This window comes from Ictalurus punctatus, chromosome 12 (assembly GCF_001660625.3).
Source record: "Ictalurus punctatus breed USDA103 chromosome 12, Coco_2.0, whole genome shotgun sequence".
NCBI classification, from domain to species: domain Eukaryota; kingdom Metazoa; phylum Chordata; class Actinopteri; order Siluriformes; family Ictaluridae; genus Ictalurus; species Ictalurus punctatus.
The window spans coordinates 11,256,970-11,280,283 of NC_030427.2; the positions used below are offsets into that span (position 1 = coordinate 11,256,970).

Below are 23,314 nucleotides of genomic sequence, written 5' to 3' on the forward strand. Positions count from 1 at the left end.
TAACAACGAGATACTTCTCATAATAAGAGGTTTTCCTGTAGCAGTGAGATGCTTTCTAACAGTAATGAGATACATCTCTCATAACGAGATAGTTCTCTCATAACAAGATGTTCTTTTCATAATAAAAAGATGATTCCGCTTAACTATGAGAACAACAAAAAGATACATCTCATAATAAATAAATGCGTTCTCATAATAATGAAATGTTTTCTAATTGTAAAGACACGTTTCTCTTTTAATAAACAGTTAAATGTTTTCTCATAATAACAAAATGGTTTCTATTGAGAGTCAAGCCCCCCCTCCCTGTAGCATAATGCTTTATGCTAAGGGTATTAGCATAAATCTCTCCCTGCAACAAAATATATACACTATATGCAAGATATCATTTTTGGATTTTTTTTTTAATATCTAAATTCAAATTCATATTGTAAATTAGTTTTATTAAGTAGCGTACAGTTGTTTTATTGTTCCTGGGCCCACATCCTGTTATTCATTGACACAGTAACCCTTGTCAAGGCTGATAAGTGGTGTGTTCTGGAGATTTATGATGATGTTCTAGCATTAATATGAAAACTGCATGTGATTGCTGGTGTAACCCAAGGTAACTGGTGCCGTAAAGAAAAGGGATGTGGGACCTGAAGAGAACACTAGGGAATGAGAATGGTTCAGGGCAGGTGTTCCTGAGCATTAACCTTTCCATCAGGAAGCTTCAGTGGCCATTAATCATATTAAACAAATGAATCATATTAACCATATTAAATAAGACAAATAATAAAAATAAGTCAAGAAGAGATTTACAATTTAGCTAAAGATGGAGCGGGACCTCATGTGTAAAGGGAGACTGTTCCAAAGTTTGGGATCAACCACAGAAAAGACTCGATCACCCTTTGTCTTAGTATGACAACGAGGGGGGGCACTTAAGAAGTTGTTGATCTCATGCCAGATGTCAGAATTGGGGAAATGAGAGCTCTCTTTTTGGTCCCTGTTAAAAATCTAGCTGCTGCATTTTACACAAGCTGCAGACGAGATAAGGCAGAGTAAGGAAGGCCGACATACTAAGAATAACAGTAGTCTGACCGTAATGTAACAAGAGCATGAATCGCGGTTTCTAGGTCTTTTCTAGAGAGAAACTGTTTCAACTTTGCAATAGATCTTAAATGAAAGAAGCATCCCTTAACAGCAGCACTGATTTGTTGATCAAAGTGCAAGTTTGAGTCCAAAAATAACTCCAAGATTTTTCACAGAGAGGACCTAACTAGGCCTCAAGAGCAGAATATGCAGTAGGGGAGGCCCAAAATAATGACTTTAGTTTTGCTTTCATTTAACTGCAGACAATTGTTAGCCACCCAACATTTCATGTCCTCAAGACATTTCAAAAATGACACAAAAGGACTGATACCGTTTGACCTACCTGGCAAATATAATTGGGTCTCATAAGCATAGCAGTGAAAGGAAATATCTTTCTAAAAAATAAATAAATAAATGAATAATAGAACCCAGGGGAAGCATATAAAGGAAAAACAACAGAGGACCTGATACGGAGCCCTGAGGTACACCACACGATAAGGGGGCCGACGAAGAACAGAAATTCCCTATGTTTACTGCGAAAGTCCTATCTTTCGGGTAAGACGCAAACCACTGCAAAGCCAGACCCTCGATTCGATCCACAGACTCTAAGCTATTTAAAAGAATATTAAAAAAATTAATACGATAGTATCAAAGGCAGCACTAAGATCCAATAAGACCAACACAATAAGTGCCAGAGTCAAGTGACATTAAAATATCATTAGTAACCTTTAACAGGGCCGATTCAGTGCTGTGTAAAGATCTAAAATCTGACTGGAACATGTCTAAAATATCTGAAAAATTCTAATGGTACATAAACAACTATTTCCAGCAACTTGGAGATAACAGGCAATTTGGAAATAGGACTATAGTTGTTTTGTAAAGTTGGATCAAGATAAGGTTTTCTAAGCAAAGGCTGCTCATTTGAATGCTTGAGGCTGGCTGGTGCGACTCCGGTAGCTAACTATTAATAATGCTTGTCACAACTGGACTGACATGACTGACATGATGGGAGTTTTTTTGTTTTGTTTTTTAACTATTTGCATGACAGCATGAAATGCAAAACAAACAAACAAACAAACAAACAAACAAAAGTTATATCAGAATTTAGCATCCTGAAATTACCCAATGAATTCTTTCTGTAGGTTAAACATGTCAGTTTTATTTCAAACAGAAAGTCAACGCATTAGGAAATGAATAATGCTGTGTCAACAAGGCACTGGGATATCGACAGTCTGTAAAAGCAGTTATCTAGACAGTTATGAGACTCCCTCATTCCACTCCCTCTCTCCATTCTTTCTTTCTTCCTTCCTCAGTTTCATTTTTTACTCTCTCACCTTCCTTACTCTCTTTCTTGATCAATTTCTTTCTCTTTTTCCCCTCAGTTTCCTTCCTCACTTCCTCTCGCTCTCTCCTTCCTTCCCTTTTTATATTTCATTCCTTCCTCGCTTTCTTGTTCTTCCTTCTTTCCTTTCTCCCATCCTTCCTCACTTACTTTGTTTCCTTTCTTCCTTCCTTCCTCCCTCAATTTCTCTCTTTTCTTTTGACCATTGCTCCCTTACTCACATTCCTACTTTCTCATGCTTCCTTTCTTCCTCTCTTCCTTTCTTTTCATTCCTTCACTATCTCTTCCTTCCTCACTTTCTCTGTCCTTCCTCACTTTCCCTTCCTTACTTCGTTCCTCACTTTCTCTCGCTCTCTCCTTCCTCCCTTTTTTATATTTCATTCCTTCCTCGCTTTCTTGTTCTTCCTTCTTTCCTTTCTCCCATCCTTCCTCACTTACTTTGTTTCCTTTCTTCCTTCCTTCCTCCCTCAATTTCTCTCTTTTCTTTTGACCATTGCTCCCTTACTCACATTCCTACTTTCTCATGCTTCCTTTCTTCCTCTCTTCCTTTCTTTTCATTCCTTCACTATCTCTTCCTTCCTCACTTTCTCTGTCCTTCCTCACTTTCCCTTCCTTACTTCGTTCCTCACTTTCTCTCGCTCTCTCCTTCCTCCCTTTTTTATATTTCATTCCTTCCTCACTTTCTTGTTCTTCCTTCTTTCCTTCCATAATTTCTCTTTTCTTTTGACCCTTGCTTCCTTACTCACATTCCTACTTTCTCTTGCTTCCTTCCATCCTCTCTTTCTCTCCCTTCCTTTCTTTTCATTTCTTCCTCACTGTGTCTTCCTTCCTCAATTTCTCTCCGTCCTTCCTTCCTGTTTATCTTTCCCTCTTTCCTCACATTCCCACTTTCTCCTCCTTCCTTCCTTCCTTCCAATGTCCTTACTGCCCTGTGTAAAACTGGCCTTGGTGATCATAACGCCATGTTCACAAAACACGAAACGCACACACTTACTTGATATTCATTCATTTTTTTCTACATTAGCAACATCAACAGTCTCTACTTCAACACACCACAATCTCCCGTTTCTTTACTTGGGAAATAAAACTCTACATTAGTGCTAATCCAGGATTCGTCTTACCCATCTACACACACTTTAATTACCATATCAATCTCATCACACTGAATCTTGATCCAGCCACGGGGAGAGTGTGTTGTCTCTGGCAGAGTGTTACGTGAAAAATCTAATGGCTTGCAGAATTTAAGAAAGGACCGGAGTGGTGAAGCAAAATGACATAATAAGGACATTATCCAGAGAGAGAGAGAGAAAGAGAGAGAGAGAGAGAGACATGTTAATATCACTCAGAGCAGGAAGACACACACACGGCTAAGATTAAAAGCGGCAGATGATATCTTAATAGCGTTCTGTAGGAAGACACACACACTGGGGCACAAATAAATAAATAAATAAATAAATGAAACAGAGAGAGAGAGAGAGAGAGAGAGAGAAAATATTAAGACAAACCAGAATGCATAATTATCTGCTTAAATATCATTAAACGAGTGCTTCAAAAATTCTGACACACGTAAACAACAGGCCTGTGTAGTAAATCTATGTATATCGTATATAAAAGTTACCTTTTATATTTTAGATAGAACTGACCAGCTGTGTTCTGAATTGGGGGGGGGGTCATTTCAGGGCCTTAAAAATGCAAATAGGAACTTGAAATGAAATGCAAATCCTTGAAAATTCATGTTAATAGCGCAACCTTTTTTTCTCTCTCTCTCTATAAAAGGTGTGTTGGTAATTATAATCAGCATTACACATCTACAAAAACTTTTAAACTTTACAAATTGCACCTTTAAAGAGTGTTCATAAAAACAGAAGCAGACACTGGGAGATCACTCAACCTCTCAGACACTTCCGAGTCTCGACTGCAAGAGTACTAGACTGATATTTAAAAAAATTAAAAATAAATAAAAAATAAAAATAATAAAAGATGCAGCTCGAGCTCATGTCTTTTTTCTCTGCTGCTCATACAAGAAAGGAAGAAACTTGCCTCTATGCTCAGTTTTGCCGCCAGCCTGTAATGCTCCTTATTAAGTCGATCCGACCGTTAAACTTTCCCAAAAGGCAAAGCGGTCCAGGTTGTAACTGAGGAGATCGCATGCCCCGATTAGAATTCAGAGGTAAACTCTTGATGTGTGAATAAAGACGAGCTCGCGTGGTTACCTACAGCTTTAGTCCCATTCCAGCAAGACTCACCTGAGATTCCCTTTTTCGCAGCGCAACAGTCTGCCAAGGCACACCCTCTGTGGAACACGCTCACGGATCGTATTTCTATACGATCCTAAAGTTAATCCCCATTCGCTATCACTCTTAACCAGCAGGAACACACGAGAGCTCCAGCTTTTCCAAAGACCTTGGAACCGAGGCAAGCTGCGAAGTGACGGGCAGGAGTGTGTAAGCGAACCTAGCTCAAACCTGATAACACACACTTTACAGAGGGTGAGATTATCTCTGCCGAGGACGTGCAGGGAGTCGTAAAGTCTCAGTGATTTGCACATTTCTCTACAAAACAAAAAGGTACAGAAAGGGTGTGGCCAGAACAGGTGGGCCTAGCTCTTAGAAAAGAGATGCAAGTGTGATGAAGAGCAGCAATGTGCAGCAGGTTAGTGTTTAACGCTAGCAGGGATGGATTATACTCCGTACACACATACTGCATAGTAGGAAATTCAACACACAATACTGTTATTGATATGGTGATAATGTGACACATTTCACTCAACCACCCCCACACTCCTTAATTCCACGAGGGAGTAACTCCTCTAGGTAGGTAGCAGTTCTGAGGATTACCAACATCAACACTGTTAAGAGTTGTTGGATTAACAATCACAACTGTCATGTTCACAGTACACCAACTAACTTTTTTTTTTTTTTTTTAATAAACAGACTGGTTTAAAATATGGACGATCCTTTTACCTCAATCGAAATTTTACTATTACACATGCCTTTATGTGTCGTTCTTCGACTGAAAAGACAAAGATTGAAATAAAAGGGGTTGTGGGTGAAGCCTTGGTTGCTGAGATGTGAGAGACAGTGCGCTTACTTTATTTTTTATGCTTTCATTTTTTTTTATATATACATTTTTTTTATTATTATTAACTAAAACTGAAAGTGAAGCGTTTGAAATTTTGCTCAATTCGCCTGCCAGAGCTGCCCTAAGCAGTTTCAACATCTCAGAGAAAGACATCTTAAGGTAGGCTATGTGGTAAGCTAAGACCATTATCGGGTCATACGTTGGAAGTTCTGAACACTACATTCTGAACTTACTTCACGAAAAGGTTAGTGGATGATCCTGATTAAAACCAAAACACGAGTAGATGATCCTCATCAGGGGGAGGAAGGAAGGAAGGAAGGAAGGAAGGAAGGAAGGAAGGAAGGAAGGAAGGAGTATGTAAGTGAGGGAGGAAGGAAGGAATGAGTATGTAAGTGAGGGAGGAAGGAAGGAATGAGTATGTAAGTGAGGAAGGAAGGAAGGAAGGAAGGAAGGAAGGAAGGAAGGAGTATGTAAGTGAGGAAGGAAGGAAGGAAGGAAGGAAGGAAGGAAGGAAGGAAGGAAGGAAGGAGTATGTAAGTGAGGAAGGAAGGAAGGAAGGAAGGAAGGAAGGAATGAGTATGTAAGTGAGGAAGGAAGGAAGGAAGGAAGGAAGGAAGGAATGAGTATGTAAGTGAGGAAGGAAGGAAGGAAGGAAGGAAGGAGTATGTAAGTGAGGGGGGAAGGAAGGAAGGAAGGAAGGAAGGAAGGAGTATGTAAGTGAGGGAGGAAGATAGGAAGGATGGAAGTATGTAAGTGAGGGAGGGAGGAAGGAAGGAAGGAAGTACTATGTAAGTGAGGGAGGAAGGAAGGAAGGAAGGAAGGAAGGAAGGAGAAAGAAAGTGAGAATGGAAGGAGAAAGAAAGTGAGTGAGTGAGTGAGTGAGTGAGTGAGGGATGAAGAAATGAAAGAAGGAACATGAGCAAGGAAAGATTTTGGGTGAGACAGACTCAGTTTCTTGTGAACTATAACAGCCTGGTAGTTTCAGTACAAACATGATCTATATGTTTCTTAAATATGAAAAAGTCACACAGTGAACAAGTGCAGGCTGATCGAATACATTTGGGGGTAAGGTTAAATTGTGTCAATTAGACACCCCCCCCCCCCCCCCCCCCCCCCCCCCCTCAGGTAGTACTCACAGACATCAGAGGGACTTGTCTTCTAGTCACATATACATGATAAAGCAAGGTTTAAAAGCATTCTTCTTTCTTACTGGATGGGAGAAATGAATCATACGTAATTCCTGAGTGAGTTGAGTTTAATCCAAAAACATTACTGTGGAAGTTTAGGGACTTGTCCAGACTAAGCACTCTATGCTAAACCGTAGTAATACTACACCCCTACAAATATTTAGAGTAATCCAACTGCTGTGCATATATACACGCTCTGCACTAAATAAAAGGCATGGGAAGGAAAGTTCTAGATAAACATCACTATGGTTTTATTATACTAATGGCCAGTGGCGAATATAGGTTGGGTTAGACTTATATTTATAATCTACTGCAGATCATTGAGAGTTTGATCCTAAATAAAGAAAAGAAATGAAATAATTTTGGGGTGTGGAAATGAATCAATGATGGAGGGTATGATAAGACCTGAGATAAACCAGAGTCAGTGACGATGTTTACATAGACAGCAGTAATCCAATTACTGACCTTACTCTGAGTAAGATAATAATGTGATTAAGGTGTTTACATGAGTCGCTTTTAGAATACTCCTGTCATGTTCCCATTTTACGTGTTTTAGAACATAATTAGATCAACAGCCCGCGTCATTACGTCACCGTGCCACGCCGTCCGACGTCCCTCTGGAATTTCACGTATTAACATACAGTTGGTGTTCGTTATGGTACCGTATACAGTTTTGGTGTTTTTATGTAATTTTTACAAATGCTTTAAGTGCAGTTAATTATTTGTAATGCTGTACGTGCTAATAGACGACTGCTTGAAGCCGTGGGCTGCGTCCCAAACCGCGTACTTATCGTCTATATAGTAGCTGAAATACATGTATTTTTCCCCACTACAGGCCTATAGTAGGCAAGTATGCGGTTTGGGACGCAGCCGAACTCTCTTGTTCGCCGTAAAACGGTTGAGCACTGCCGTGTGTGATCGTGTGCTGTCGCAAAATGTGGTGAAAACTCTCACACGACGTTCATAATGTGATGAAGGTGTTTACATGTCTGTAATACACGTCCATAATGCGACTAAAACAGGAGTACTCCACCTGTCTTCATTCAATTAGAGCTTAATTCGAGTATGACCTTAATCAGATTAAGGTAAGCAAAAATCGCTGTTTACATGGTAGTTTCTTAATCAAAGTATCTTCTTAATCGGGTTAAGAGTGGATTATTGTTGTCCATGTAAACGCAGCTACTGTTACCACCCGGAAGTTGTGGAAGGATGTTATTTTCCAATAGCAGCACTTCTGAACACCACACCACAACAATTATTTATAGTTTTTAATTTATTAATGAATGACATCATGTTTTTAACTGTTGTTGTTGTTAACATGTTTTTTTTTTGTTTTTTTTTTAAACATCAAAGTTACACTTGATATGGAACATCTGCAGAAATGTTATTACGGTTATTTTCTTATTACGTTTTATTACGTATTATTATAATTATTACGTTCCAACAGCAATACACAGGTGTTCCCCTCACCAGCCTCTTTTTTTTTCCTCTCCCTTGAAGTTAATAAAAAAAATAAAAAGATAAATCTAATTTTTAAAAAAAGAAGCATGTCAAACTAGAAAAGTCCTGAAACCTCTCCCATGGAGGAAAATGTACTGGAGACGCCTTCCATAACCGGTTAAATAAATATCTCCTTACAGAAATCTTGAGACAATTGACGCTTTTCTAAATAACAAGACGTTTTTAAAACATCCGTTTATTACTAATGCTGGACTTTGTGGGGCGTACATGTCCCTGTGAATGAGCTGTTACTATAGAAACGATATGAGAATAAGTGCATTAATGGATAAATAAATCAGTGGTTTGCCTTGTTATAGAAAAATAATACTGACCAATCAGATTCTAGAATTCCAACGTGCCGTATATACATATAGACGTTATTCGTGAACTACAGAATAAGTTTTGCACTAAGGGGTTTATTTTATTTACATTTTTTAAAAAAAATCTTTGACTCAGTGACTGGTCATGAGTGTGTTTAATGGTTGTAGGTGTTCAGCAGTCAATTCAGAAACGAGTAGGCAGGAGAACTGACCATATAAAATGCTTTTTCGTCTCAGCGTCTGGTGGAAGTAAGGGAGAGAGAGAGAGAGAGAGAGAGAGAGAGAGAGAGAAAGAAAGAGAGAAAGAGAGAGAGAGAGAGAGAGAGAGAGAGAGAGAGAGAACGAGGCATTACAGACCAAAATCACAGCTTTCTGGTCAAGCAGTTACAAAAACGAAGACGTGACTCAAGCTCTCTCCTATTTCACAAACCATACTCCATAAACGGACTCGACTAATATATGCGCCATTGCGAGCTTAGTCAACGATGGGTCGCCCACATACAGTATAAAAACACATTTTCTCAACACACACACACAAATTGAGAAGCCGTTTATGAAATAATGGATCTTCAGGGCATTGAGACCCCCTGAAACACAAATATGTGTGAGGGCGAATAGAATGCGACACGTCCTTTATTTACAGACAAACACGCCGCTGTGTGTTACAGCTCCGGCACAGTGAGGCCACTGTTTTGGTCACTACTCAGCTGTGTGTGGGTTTTAATTCGATACTGTGATTTACACTGTTTGCTTGTGGAAGTGAACAGACCGGGACTGTGGCTTCCTTTCAGCGCAGAAAAAAAAAAAAATTAAAGCTTCCTGAACTGTCTGACCTTGTACTTTACTATTGTAGTTTTTTCATAGTTTATAGACTGTTTATGTCTTCCACCATTTCCCAGCCATCTTATCAAGCAAAAATAAAAAATCCTTGAATGTATCTAATAAATGTATCTAATATTTCTCATGATCAGATGATTATATATTTACTTTTAAAGCAGTCCCTCCAAGGATTTCACGATTGCAGAAATGAACGCAAAATCCAGTAAACTACTTAATATTTGGAGAAGCGTGAAAATTTGCAAAAAGTACCACAGATTTTTCATAGTTTTGGGCCGAGACGTGTCATGTGACGTCATCACGACGCGCATTCAGCCAAAACCCTGGTAAATTACATGTTTTATAGTCATGAGCCAGTTCAATGTTTTCAGTCATTTACTATGTTTGCTAGGTCTGCAGTGTTAGCATAAAATCACGTGGGTGCGTTAGTGCAGCTCAACTTTAGCGCAACATGCATGTTTGCTAACGTTAGCATTAGCATTGTGAATTGCTGGATTTAAGAAGTAGACATTTCAAGCTTTCCTTAGACATGCGTGTCATGTTTGTGTTATAAGTATTTGCCAAGTTTCATCTAAAACCTGACCGGTTTAAATCAGATAGTTTCCAGATGCTGTAGAACTGGTAAACCAGGTCAAGTGTAAATTAAGCTTGTCTAAGGGGTATAGAAAACACTCCTTAAACTTAATGCGTAGAATTACACAAAAAGGATGTGTACCTGATGTAGCTGTCAGTTTGTCTGAGTATTTTTCCTTTTGATTGTCGTGATGCCATTGGTTTGTGTAATTTCCTGTTTTGGCTCCTCCTCTTCCATTTCGTGTTATGGTTGAATGGGAAAGGTAGGATTTTATTTAGCTCTGATTAATCTAATTTCAGCTTTATTTGAAATCATTTATATACTTATATACCCATTTTAGTTTGTGTGTATAGTGTTATTTTATCCGTGTGATTATTTTTGTTGTTTTACCCTTGTATTGAGTGATTTTTCTGTATTTTGTTTCAACAGGTGCTTCTTCCCTTTCGTGTTATGGTTGAACGGGAGAGAGAGAGAGGAGAGAATAAATGAGAAGTCGACCCAGTTGCCGACTGGAGACAACGCAGACTACACCAGTTACACTTGCACTCTAATTTTCTTTCGGTTTGCATTTCAATCAAATTTACAGTATAACTCACGTCATTTTTAAAGCATTATAATCGTTTCGAGTCGTTTCCAAGGACAAGAGGATGTGGACTAGCTAATGAATGTGGCCTACATTCATTAGCTGACAAAATTTGAAATGTTTTGTATTATCGTATTAATGTAACGGTCCAGTTACCAGCGTGACACTAAAACAGGAAGTAGTAATGTCTTTTTACACAAGTATATGTCAGAGCCCATACTTCTTTAACTTTAACCAGGCTTTTTAAACATGACTATCTGTACTTCTACTTGAGTGAAGGATGTGTGTACTTTTGCTGTATCTCGGTGTATTCTACTATAAACAAACAAACATGCCAATACATCTAGCAAGCAAATTTAAAACGTCCTCTTATCTGCCATTTGCGAACCACAACTTTTCACAAGTGAATGCCGGAAGAAATTACCCCTGTGTGTGTGTGTTGTTCTAGGAAAATTATCGACCGCCGGGTGTTGTGATGCATCCGATACAAAGTGGTGTTACAGTCATCAGACCACAGCAATTCGCCAAGGATTACATTTAATTTTTTTATTTTTACCCATTTATAGTCATGTTTAATGCAGTAGAACGTCTACAAGACAAGTTGATTCCTGTTATGCCTGTTATCGCACCTATAAACAGACGTTCCCAGAAGCAAGTAGTGTCCGGTTTCAAGCCTCAGGTGTAGTAGGTTTGACAGTAATTGGTAATGCGAATACCTCCATACCACGTGCATGCATTTACTTGCTTTACTACCCGTCTTCCTGTTTACGGTGCAACTTACTCCTATGTATAGTGTGTTCAAACCCTCTGAGACACCAAGCCTCTCATCTAAACAAAGCTCCGATTTGTAAAGGCTCAATCTCAAACAGAATACAAGCTTTATTCATGTTGCATCGAATCTCCAACAGTGCGTCTTCCTTCCTCTCACATCGCCAAGTGCATTTTTGTCTAAAGCCTTCCGCTTTCAGTCCTTAAAGGACATTTAATCTTCAAAAACAACTTTCAGGAGAAAAATATTCACACTTTATGGCTGGCAGTCAATTATTTTTACATTCCCAGAGTTGTAAAATGCCTAGAAGACATAAAGTAGAAGGCCACCATTCATTTTATGAGGGGAAAATTGTTTTTTGTTGTCGTTTTCTCTTTTTTTTCCTGGTTGGGATGGAAAGCTGGCTCTTGTGACTATGCCAGCGGAGTGCAGTTGCAATATAGTGCAGGTTTGGTGCTGCTGACTTGAGGGTTAGGAGTTGAAATTCTAAGAATTTTAGACAGTTGGAGAAAAAAACCACATACACACATTTCAGGAATTTTCCATTTACGACAAATGTTGTGAATGAGCAAACTTTCATTTTCAATTCAACTTTCAGGAAATTTTGCATTTGGGAACTATAATACCAGATTTCCATTACATGCTAGCAACGGTAGCTGAGCAATAACATTTTGCAGTAAGTAAAGAAAAGATAAAAGAGTGAAGTTTTAACATATCGATTTTCCATACCGCTTATAATACACGGGTTTGCAGGGGAGGCTGGAGCCTATCCTGGGGAACTCGGGGCACCTGGATGGGTTGCCAACCCACTGCAAGGCACAAACGCACACACATTCACACACTACAGATAATTTGGAAACACCGATTAGCCACAACGCATGGACTGGGGGAGGAAGCCGGAGTACCCGAAGGAAACCCTGAAAGAACAATGCAGGGCAGAGGCGGGATTCGAGCCGCCAACACCGGAGGTGCGAAGCAAACGTGCCAACCATACCCCCACCCCAAGGAACATTCACTGGAAATATACACAAAGTGATGATAACTAGTAACAGAACACAGATAAAAGACCAAACTAACAAAAACCAATGAACTTAGTGGGGAGAAGGAAACTAAATCAATACAATAACAAAAGCGTGTAAGGGAACAAAAGGGAACAACAACATGCCGAGAGGGGGATCTCATGATGCCTTATTCACCCAATTAGGAAGTTAATATAAAAAATAATTTTAATAATAATAATAATAATAATAATAATAATAATAATAATAATAATAATTTTGAAAGACATTCGTACATCATTTTGTGGAATCTATTTCCATTTTCTAAAAGCTAAGGTGTCAAAGTATGTTTTTTTTAAATTTTTTTTTATCAGAATTCAGAAATCTGATGGATTTTCCCAGGCTAACTCACAAATGTGTCATTTTCACCAAACCGTCCCAAAGAAAAGCCTGTCCTTTATTCGTCCTTCCCTCCTATATTTCTTCATCCCTCGTTCAAATGATTGAGTGCAGCAGAGGGCTGGCACAGAGGCTCCAACAGCTGCCGACCCTTCCCATCTCTCTCTCTCTCTCTCTCTCTCCCCGAGGACTGACGTCTCCCGTAAAATGGCCGAATTTGGGTTTTTTTGGATTTTACTATGAAATGACTTGCGTTGTTTTAAGTCTGGCCCTTTTTTGCAAAGTGAGTAAACAAAAAGACACCCATTTCCAAGTACATACGCACACCCTAAACAAAGGCGTACTTGTATGCCATTAACTAAATCAAACCTTCTGACAGAATATGTGTGGCTGCCCATTGGACTAAATACAACTTTCCAGAAACACAATTGGGGGGAGGGGGGAAAACAAAAAAAAAAACAAACAAAAAAAGAAACCCTGGCTTGATTTATATGCGGCATTTCCAGAAAGGATGAATAAAGCTTTTATTCTGTTTCAGAAGATGATTAAACTTAGCTTGAACTGTCTTTGTTCATGTTTGTGTGAGTGTTCCTTTCAATGACTTGTATTTACACATCATTGCTGTAAGTGAACTCAAATGGAACATTCCATTATCCATCTTTCTGTCTACGCCACACAGAGGTCAAAGCCAGGCTAGCACCATTTTCCCCTGATGTAGGTATGTTCTGTAAGGTGACACGTACAGGACAAAAGGCAGAATGGCTGCTATTCTGCTGCCTGCATTTTGACAGTGTGAGTGTATGTGTGTGTGTGTTTTTGTGTGTATGAGAGAGAGAGAGCTGTGGTGCCTTATATAGAAACAGCTCAGGGACAAGTGTGAGCTGATGGAGCTTTTCCATCATTTCTTAAGTGCCTGGCAAATAGCATCACAGTTGCAAAGACAAGTGAGGCGTTCATAAAAGACCCAAAACAGACATCTCTTATCTAGCGATGTAGCTCAAGTCTATCATTTGAGTCCTAAATGTGTATGAATTGCACATATCCCAGTTATATAATCATAATGCTGATTGTTGTGCTAACACCTCATCACTCAATAAAACATCAAATCGAGTTGTTACAGCGTGAGCAGGTGCAGTCAACCGATCAGTGTCATACACCCTCTGCTATAGTTCACTGGTTTTCTCTGAATGTCTGTATGTAGATAAGAAAACTTATCTATACTTCAAAAAAGGAGAAATGGTAGTAATCATACTAAGCACTCCTCTAAAGCTAGTTCTAAATAATGTAGAATTCTATATAGGAAAGACTAGAAAAGAAGCCTAAGCCTAACAGAGCTTGCTTAGCTTTCAAACGTTTCAGTCGTTCAGTCCTTTGCATAATTCAATAAACATTTGTTCACTAGGTTTGTGATATCATGTGTAATATGTTATCATACTATTGTGCCCTGTATCTGAGGCTACATCCAAGTTAATCCAAATAAATTTGAAAACGCATCTTTTTCTCTGCGTTTTGGCCTTCCGTCCACACCGAAACGGCGTTTTAATGTGCGGCGGAAACTGAGCTTTCCGAAAACGCTCAAGTGGATAAATTTGAAAACGCCATTTTCACGATGTAGCGTGGCCAGAGAAAATGGATATGTATTCAGGTCAACTCAAAACAAACAAGACAGTGGACTGCAGTTGTACTGTTGTACTGCAGTTGTTCCAGTTGCTGCAGCTATCCAGTTTGATAGCTTTGTTAAAGATTAATGTCAACTGCACAACCTTCAGATTGCATTTTAAATAAACGCCTGATGGAAATAACGCAGCCCAGAAAGTACGTTTTTATGCGTGCGCAGTATAGGGATGTAAGCGTTTTTAGACGTTTCAGTGTGGACGAGCAATTTTTGGAAAACGTTTGAAAACACCAGTGTAGACGGAGAGCGTTTTATAACTAAAATGCAGTCCATCCAGATTAATGTGGACATAACTTGGGGGGGGGAGAAGGGGCGTGGCTAGATATATGCAACACTGTTGTGTACGTTACACCATTACTGTGGGGGGAAAAAAAAACAGAACCAGGGTACTACTTGGCTGTAGTGTTCCAGTCAGTGTTTTGTTTTTTGGCTTAATTAGCCGGTCAAAAACGCTGCAAAACTGAATTCGGGACCATTACAAAAATATATGTAATGAGCTATTAACTGCATCTAACTAATAAAATGATATTAAACCATGCATGCCTGTGCTCTGTGGTGAACAGCAGCGGAGATACCTATTGAATTCTTGTGTAGTGAAACTATACAAGATAAACAGCATGTGTCATTTTCTTAATTTAAACCACGGCTCATGTTTTGAGAGCGAAGACATTCATGGCTTTATCTGTTTGGCAGCACGGACAAGGGAAGCTAAGATGCATCAAAGAAGGGCGTTTTTTTGTTGCTTTGCTCTGAAGATAGACAGCGGGCTAATGAGGTTCGGACAGGAGACGAAATAGGTGAAAAGAAAACATATTACAGGTTACTTTATTTTTGTTAATATTAAAAGATGCAGACACTGTGTTTTCTTTTCTGACACGTTTAAAACCATCCATCTTGATCTGCGATTCCTGATCCTACAGTAAATCGTCCCAAGCCTTCTGTTCACAAACAGGCTGTAATATTAATCAAACACTATCTATCTGTACTTCTCAGTTACAGACACTTAAAATATTTACTTTCCAATTTTTTGACATTAATACTAAGCTCTGACAGGAGATTGAGAGCTACTGTATTTTTGCATTACCGGCCACAATAGCAACAACTAATTCTTCCAGCCCCTAAATAACTAGTTTTGTTTTAGCAAACTGATCAAACAACAACAACAACAACAACAACAACAACAACAACAACAAGACCTTTCCAAAAACAGAAAACAAAATCAACAAGCCTGAAAAGATACAGACAAAAACAGAGACTACAAAAAGAATCTACAGAACCACACTGCTAGCACGGCTAACAAGAAGTGAATGCTAGCAGCCCTCCATTAGCATGCCATGATTTGCTTCATGCTAATTAAGGCTTGAGAGCTTTCACTTCTTGTTAAGCATGATAGGATGTAATGTTAGGATGTTAATTGAAAAACATAACAAAATAATTTGATTAAAAATGCAATCAAACCGCTATAGCGTTACTAGTATAGCATGTCAAACAGCAGCCGAGCTCAACATCAGATACTGAGGTACCTCAAGGAGTAAGGATAAATTTAGCCTCTAACATTTTTCATCTTATATATCAATGGTTTAAACCCTTCAGGGGTTCCAAATTTTTTTTTTTTTTTTTAAAAAGGCTTCAAATACTAGCTTAATCCTTCAGTATTCTAAGGTTTATGCTGATTTCACTGAAGAAATCTCATCTCAGCAGGCCTCCTTCAAAATCTCTGCCATCTGTAGCACACACTGCTTTCAACAACGTTATTAAACGCTGCTGATCAAGACCAAAAAAAAATGACCTACTTAATCAGAAATTGCTTCTGTAATCTGTATCCTTGGCCAATGTTTCCATTACAATAGGGCTATGCGATAACCACTAAAAACGATCTTCACATTCATTTTGCTCAATACTGAGATCACAACAATTCATCACAATTATTTAACCAAATTATAGAACAGTGACCTTAGGAGATTTTCTTTCACATCGCACATACGCCTTTTAAATCACCGAATAACTATAAGACGGATCTTATAGATTAATCTATATAGTTTAATGCTTTAAAAGCACACTTGGCTTGAAGTTTTATTATTAATAAAACTGATGGCAGATTATGAACACTGAGCTTGTGAGTTCATGTATGTGGGTAATGAAAAATGGTCAAATAATTAACTTTGAACAAAGCACACCATTAATGGAAGGCAAAAAGTGATTAGCCATAGAGCTGGGCAATATACTTGAGGACATTTCTACGGACACACGATGCGCATCACAATATCCAATTTAGCTAACAAACTGTCTCCAAAACAGTAGTAAAATCAAATACTTTTTTTTTTATTTTTTAAAACTGTTAAACCGAGTTTGACTTTTCTTTAATGCCTACAAAGACAAAGAAGGTTTTTTTTTTAATGACGTCCAAATCAAAAGCATCCATTCAGTACCATTTAATTTGTAAAATGTAAAAATACAATATCTCAGAAAAGTGTATCGTGATATTATTTAACATGCTGGATACCATATGAATATATCGGCCAGCCCTAACTAACCATGTTAAAATGTGATTAAAATTGTGTTGACCTACATTATGAGAAACTTTCCTTCAAGAAACATGGGTTGCTTCTAACGGACTACTGCAGTACAAATTGCCATTATCTCATTACGCAAACATTTAGGTGAAATTTTTCTAAAATACTGAAATACATTTTTTATTTTATTTCTCCAAATCAAGTAAGCACAGCATCAAGTAAGCTACTTCAAACCACATAAAAGTTAGCTAATTAAATAAAATGTTAGATTTGTTATGTTTTAATACTCTAATACTTCAGTTAACGTCTAGAGTTATTTAACATGTTCATGTTAAGTAAGGACCAAAGCACAGCAAGGCATGCTGTTAAGGAAAATATTCAACAATATTTAGGAAAATATTCCACTTTTTCCCATTATACAACAGCAATTTGCCGACGACTGCAGCTTTTATTTATTAAAGAACGATTTTATCCATTTATGTTCACACTGAATGTTGTGGAACATCTACGAAACAAGTTCATTTCTGTTATCTCATGCTGTAGCCTCTATAAACTCAAATTTGGTTCTCTTTGATGGTAGACTACAATTAAGAAAAATAATGGAAGAGAACAAGTGCAATAATATAAAGCGGTCATTTGCCTTGCAGCTGGAACTACTGCCACATCTACGGACACAAAAAAATTAATCAAAGCCTTCAGACCAATCAGAATGGAGAATTCAGTGGTGCTGTAGTGTAAATGTACATAATGGAATGTTGTAACGTTTTGTGTTTTTCGTTGTTGTTTTTTTTCTACATACTTATTATATAAAATCAAATTTGATCAAAAATGTCCATCCATCCATCCATCCATCCATCCATCCATCCATCCATCCATCCATCCATCCAACCATCCATCCATTTTCCACACAGGTTTGCAGGGGAGTCTGGAGCCTATCCCATGAAACTTGGAGAGCAATTAGAGGGACACCCTGGATGGGGTGCCAAACAATCACAGGGCACAACTGCACAGACACTCACACACCCATTCACACATTATAGACAATTTGGAAATGCCAATCAGACTACAGCACGTCTTTGGACTGAGGGAGGAAAACGGAGTACTTGGAGGAAATACCACATGCACGAGGAGAACATGCAAAATCCACGACGGGATTCAATCCACCAATCCCAGAGGGCCAAAGCAAACATGCTAACCACTAAGGCACTGTGACCCCCTGACCAAAAAGGTATTTCATCAAATCAGAAGCAAATTTGACACAAAAATGAAAACGTTCAAATATAAGAGTAGTGCAGATTCTGACATTTAGACAGCAAGGAATCAGTTACCACCGACATGCAGGAAGAAATCCCACTTAAGTGTTCTTATTCTGAAGCAGTAAATGGGTATAGAAACTGGAACTTATTCTGTGTATGACAGTCAGAGTTTAACTGGTCAGGCTTAAGGTTCTGCTTCAAGCTCCATCTGTTCTGAGGAATCAGACCCCTTGCTGATAGAATTAACGAGGAGTCGGTCTCATCGCACACAGCAGGGGAGAGCGCTCTCATCTCTCCTTTCACCTCTTCCATCCTTGCTTTACCTCTCTTGTTTCTTTTCTAACTAAGAGATGTGGGTGCATTACAGGCAGCTGTCATTCTCAGAGAACACACCTCAGGGGAAACAGGAAAAGCAGAAGAGAAGGTGGGAGAAGCAGAGAGACTTTGCCAGCGGCCCAGTTAGAGCTAGATGTCACATCAGAGAAAGAAAGAGTGAGCCATTCTTGATGTGTACCAATTTGCACACGGTTGCCCAACAGCCTCTTACAAAATGTGGTCTGAATCCCAAACCACTTGGAGACCTCAGAGTCGAAATAGCAATCTCTATTCAGCATTTACGAGCAACTGAGGCGCCATTTGGGGCGGCCATTTTGAACAAGGTGGTCTTGCAGGACCACGACCCAAGAACTTGACATTTTTTCACAATTCCAACACACCAAATTCAACCTTTAAAGGCCTCGTTTATTGGGTGGCAAGTTGAATGAGGTGTAAAATGAGGTGACATGCCCTCTAGGACTGAAAAAGTACATTCCTATCAGGTTTGCATGTCGGCCTGTAAAATGGTATACAAATGTCATACAAACAAACGGAATTGTGGATGAGTGGTGCTAGCTTCTATTCACACTCTCTTCAGCTTTTATGTTGCTACTCGAGCTTGCGGACTTGTGTCTATATCTAGTGTCCCGATATTTAATTTCTGAGGGCTCTCAGAAAGTTCTAGCTTTCCACAGAAAGTCGGGCACGTTTCGTCATTAGACGTGATCATGCATTTTCACAGGAAGAGGTTGTTTGTACTGAAACTACAACCGTCAACCAGATTTACTTACTAATAACCAATTCCAACAAAGCGCTCTTGAAACTTTTGAAGATGTCATGCAGCATACTTTCAACCCAGTGACTATATCTATATGAAAAGCTCACTGTGGTCAAAACTCTGTTCACTGCGTTTGACTGTAAGAAACCTAATCAGACTGAAGACTGCAGTCAGATTCAAGATGGCCAATTAAAAGCAAAGATCTTCAAGATACTGAAGCATGTAAAGAAGTACCAGACATACATCATAGATGGATCTGAATCTGAATTGGAGTAACTGAGTCATATCTGAAGAACGTACACAACCATCATGGACTCAACTGATTAAAGGTTTATGCTGCGTTTACATGAGATCACTTGATTCAGACAGTGTTTTGATGGGCAAAAAATAAAAAATAAAACACCAGGCATACAGGAAAGTCGGAATGAGTCCCTACATCAACTGCTCTTTCTTAATCCCACATACTCCTACATAGTACTGTCTGTGCTGATCCAAGTGATCAGGTTAAGAGGAAATCAAAGCCTGGATGTGGACCATGACTGCACCTTTTCTGATCTCCACCCCAGGACTCTGTACAATTTCAAGGATTCACAGCTCCTAACGCATCTCATGCAACCCACGAAGTGCTTAATAATGAGCTGATGAACTAGATTAGATGTGTTGGGAGTTAGGAGACCTTGAAGCTATGCAAATCAGCGAGAATCTGAGACTGGTGTTGAGACGGCCCACACTAGAAAACTGTCAGCTTCAAGCCGCCTAAAGGCCCAGGCAAGCTTTAAACACTTTAATCAAGAACTGGTTTACATATAAATTCTTATTTTATACATACATACATTATATATATATATATATATATAATATATATATATATATATATATATATATATATATATATATATATATATATATATATAATATATATATAATATATATAATATATATAATATATATATATATATATATATATATATATATATATATATACACACACACACACACACACACACACACACACATATACATATACATATATATACATATATACATACACATACATACATACATATATATATATCTCTCACCGAAGCCTGTGCGATTAATATGTTGTAGAAATGTCTGTTGTATTTGTAAGCATGACATTTATTCAGTCAGGCGCTGATTCAAGTCCAAATCCGATCAGATTATAGAAGAACTGACATGTCAGTCAAGATCCAGCACCAAGCAAATCATAAAAGAAGAAAGAAAAAAAAGAAAGAAAGTTAAAAAAAAAAAAAAAACCACAGCTGAACTTATGATTCTGATGCATGTCCATTTGTGTCTTGGGTACTTTGATTGGGACAGTGTGTACTTAGTCTGTCTACTTTTAGCTTTGGATGATCACTTCTCAATCACTGCTCATGATGCATCACATATGTGTCAGCAAAGTGGGCTGTAAAATATCAGCCCAAATGGAGACCGGTTCTAGGGGGGTGTTTTACGCCGTGTCATCACCTGACACGACTGATAGGCTGCATGAACCTACAGTCTTCTGTATACCATTCTGTGTTTTTCTTATGAAGACTGATGATGCTGAAACTGACTTCCAGTGGAAGTCTAAGAGCAGCTTTTCTTTTTTTCTTTCTTTTTTTAAACTTTGTCCATACAACTTTTACAAACACAACAATCCAAATATCAAGCATAAAGCAGAAAAGAAAAGAAATAATTCCGGGTACTTATACCATTTATGAAGGTTTCCGTTATCCATACAAGTTAAGGTCAAAATGGACTAACCCAATCACACACTCTTCCCTTGGAAAATATAGCCTCATCTCTCATATAGAAACAAGAAAATGTACCAATTTAGAGCTTCATCTACATATTAAGCTGCTCTAATAACATATCCACCACTCTGATTACCACTGATCCATGCATTTACAACGTCTATAGCTACATTTGATGCAGAACATCCACAAGACAAGTTCCTGATATCACTTATGTTACAGCTGCCTTTCCCAAACCTCAGGTTTTCTTTCTCTCTCGAAGTCAATAAGACGAGAAAAAGAAACAAACAAACAAAAAAAAAAACCCCCAAAAACCCCTGCAGCTTGTCTTGTTACCAGGAATCCAGAAAGCACAAAGACCCCAAAGACTTACTTGACACAGCTGCTTAAAATAAACCAGAAAAGAGCCGTCTTCACTGACACTGTGCTCATGAGGAGCGTGTATCTCAGACCTCTCTTGGGATTGTATGCAGCTACAGTGTTTTGTTAGAAATCCCTGCTTTGACAAGAGACATGAGGCTTGACCTCAGAAAACCCGGAATCATCTGGAACATTTGCACCAATTATTCTGCAAGAGTGATGAACCTAACTAAAGTGTAGCCTATAAGGACTTGCATTTACATATTCCAAGTAATAGGTGACTGATGTTGATCGTCACGTGTCTGTCATCACGTGTGCCTTCAAATCAAGGTAACACTGCATTCAAACAGCTTTGGAAAATTACACACACGCGCGTGTGCATGGTCACCCTAACTAGACGCAGTGTGTGTGTTGACAGGAGTGTGTAAGGAGATCACACTCACCCATCGCCCGGTTTGGGGGTCTCCAGAGATTCACTGAAAGCTAAAAGCGGTGATGATCCGGCCTTTGTTTTTGTCTCGAGCGCGGTTCAACTTAAACACACGAGCAGTTTCGGTGATCAGGACACAATCGCATGCTTTTCCTTAAAATCGAGAGAGAGAGAGAGAGAGAGAGAGAGAGAGAGAGAGAGAGAGAGAGAGAGAGAGAGAGAGTTGGGACGGCGGCCTGCCTCCAGACCCTCAGCAAGGAAGCGCGAGCGAACCTGCAGCTTTGGGGAGGCGCTTCACTGACAGCCGCGCGTGAACACGACGCCTGCGTGCGACCGCGCACCGACGCCGCAGCCCTGGCGTTGCCCTGTGCGGTCGATCACAGAGGAGGAAGAAGACGCAGCCATCCCACTTGCTTTGCTTTGCTGCTGCGGATGATGATGATGATGATGATGGTGATGGTGATGCGGTCGGAGTCAAACAGGAAACCGACGCTCGTGCCCTTCAAAGCACAGCAATTGTTTGTTTTTTTTTTGTTGTTTTTGACGTCTTCACGCCGCCACCCCTCTCCTTCCCTTTCTTGCTCGGCGTGTGTTCACCGACGCTCGCGCCGCTCTTTTTTTTCCTTTTTTGTTTTTGCGTGACTCGTATATTTGGGCTAAAATGACGCCTTTCCGCTCGCGCAGCACCACCAGCAGCTCCCCCCCTCGCGCTCGGTTATTTTCATTCTCCCTTGAAAAGAATACGGGGAAGGGGCATCGCACGAGCTCACGGCTCCTCCTCCTCCCAGTTTGGTCGCTTAATACACATACACACGCACGCACGCGCAGGGGAGAGCGTGAAGGGGCGGGGGCGGAGGGGCGTGTGCACCCCGAAATAACAACATCGTAAACATAACCCGAGCACTGAGCTATAGTAGAATACAATAAGTGTATGATAGTATGATTTCATATAGTAAAGATAGGGGGAGGGGGGGATAACAACATTGCATTCATGATATCAGATTGGTGTAATAATTTAATGTTATTGAGTCCATTGAACTGTTCATAAATAATCAAATAAAAAGTATTCATAAACAATCATTATTCAACTACAATAATTTAGGCTCATTACAAGTGCACTGTAATTATACAACGCATTTTTTCTGTCTTTTATTATTAGTTGAGCAACTGGATATTTTTGTGCCAAAAAAAAAATCCTTCACATTTTTTTATTATTATAGTATTTATAGTATACTTTTGAAATAATCCACCTGTGAGGATCCTGAAATGTAGAGGAGTTCTCTTTTCTGAAAATTCCCAGCTTTACTGGTAGCAACATCTAACTGTTATTGTTATTAATATGTGCTGTTTGGGGCTTCATGCTCTTTTGGTGAAATGGCTAGGTGTGTATGGGTATGCAAAGTGGAATTGCGTAGATGTGTATGGGTTTGCAGAGTGGGCATTGTGTAGGTGTTTTAGGGGTGTACATACAGAGTAGACGACGTTTAGGTGTACACTCACCGTCCACTTTATTACGAACACCGGTACATATGCACATATAGGAAGTTATCCAATCGGCCCATCACGTGG

At 39.1% G+C, this 23,314-nt stretch overlaps 1 protein-coding gene across 6 annotated transcripts in view; it reads right to left on the minus strand.

The window, feature by feature from the left end:
* Positions 1 to 22,538, minus strand: part of mgat3b (beta-1,4-mannosyl-glycoprotein 4-beta-N-acetylglucosaminyltransferase b) — a 62,564-nt gene extending 40,026 nt beyond the window's left edge. For 3 of the 6 annotated variants that reach the window (XM_017481696.3, XM_017481701.3, XM_017481693.3), the window contains exon 1: positions 21,759 to 22,538. The gene's annotated coding sequence lies outside the window, so the exon portion shown is untranslated. Of the gene's footprint in view, positions 1 to 4,656; positions 6,575 to 20,191; positions 20,388 to 21,758 lie in introns of those variants that run through there. The other 3 variants (XR_008397596.1, XM_017481698.3, XM_017481697.3) reach the window with 3 other exon arrangements.
* Between the last annotated feature and the right edge of the window lie 776 nt (positions 22,539 to 23,314).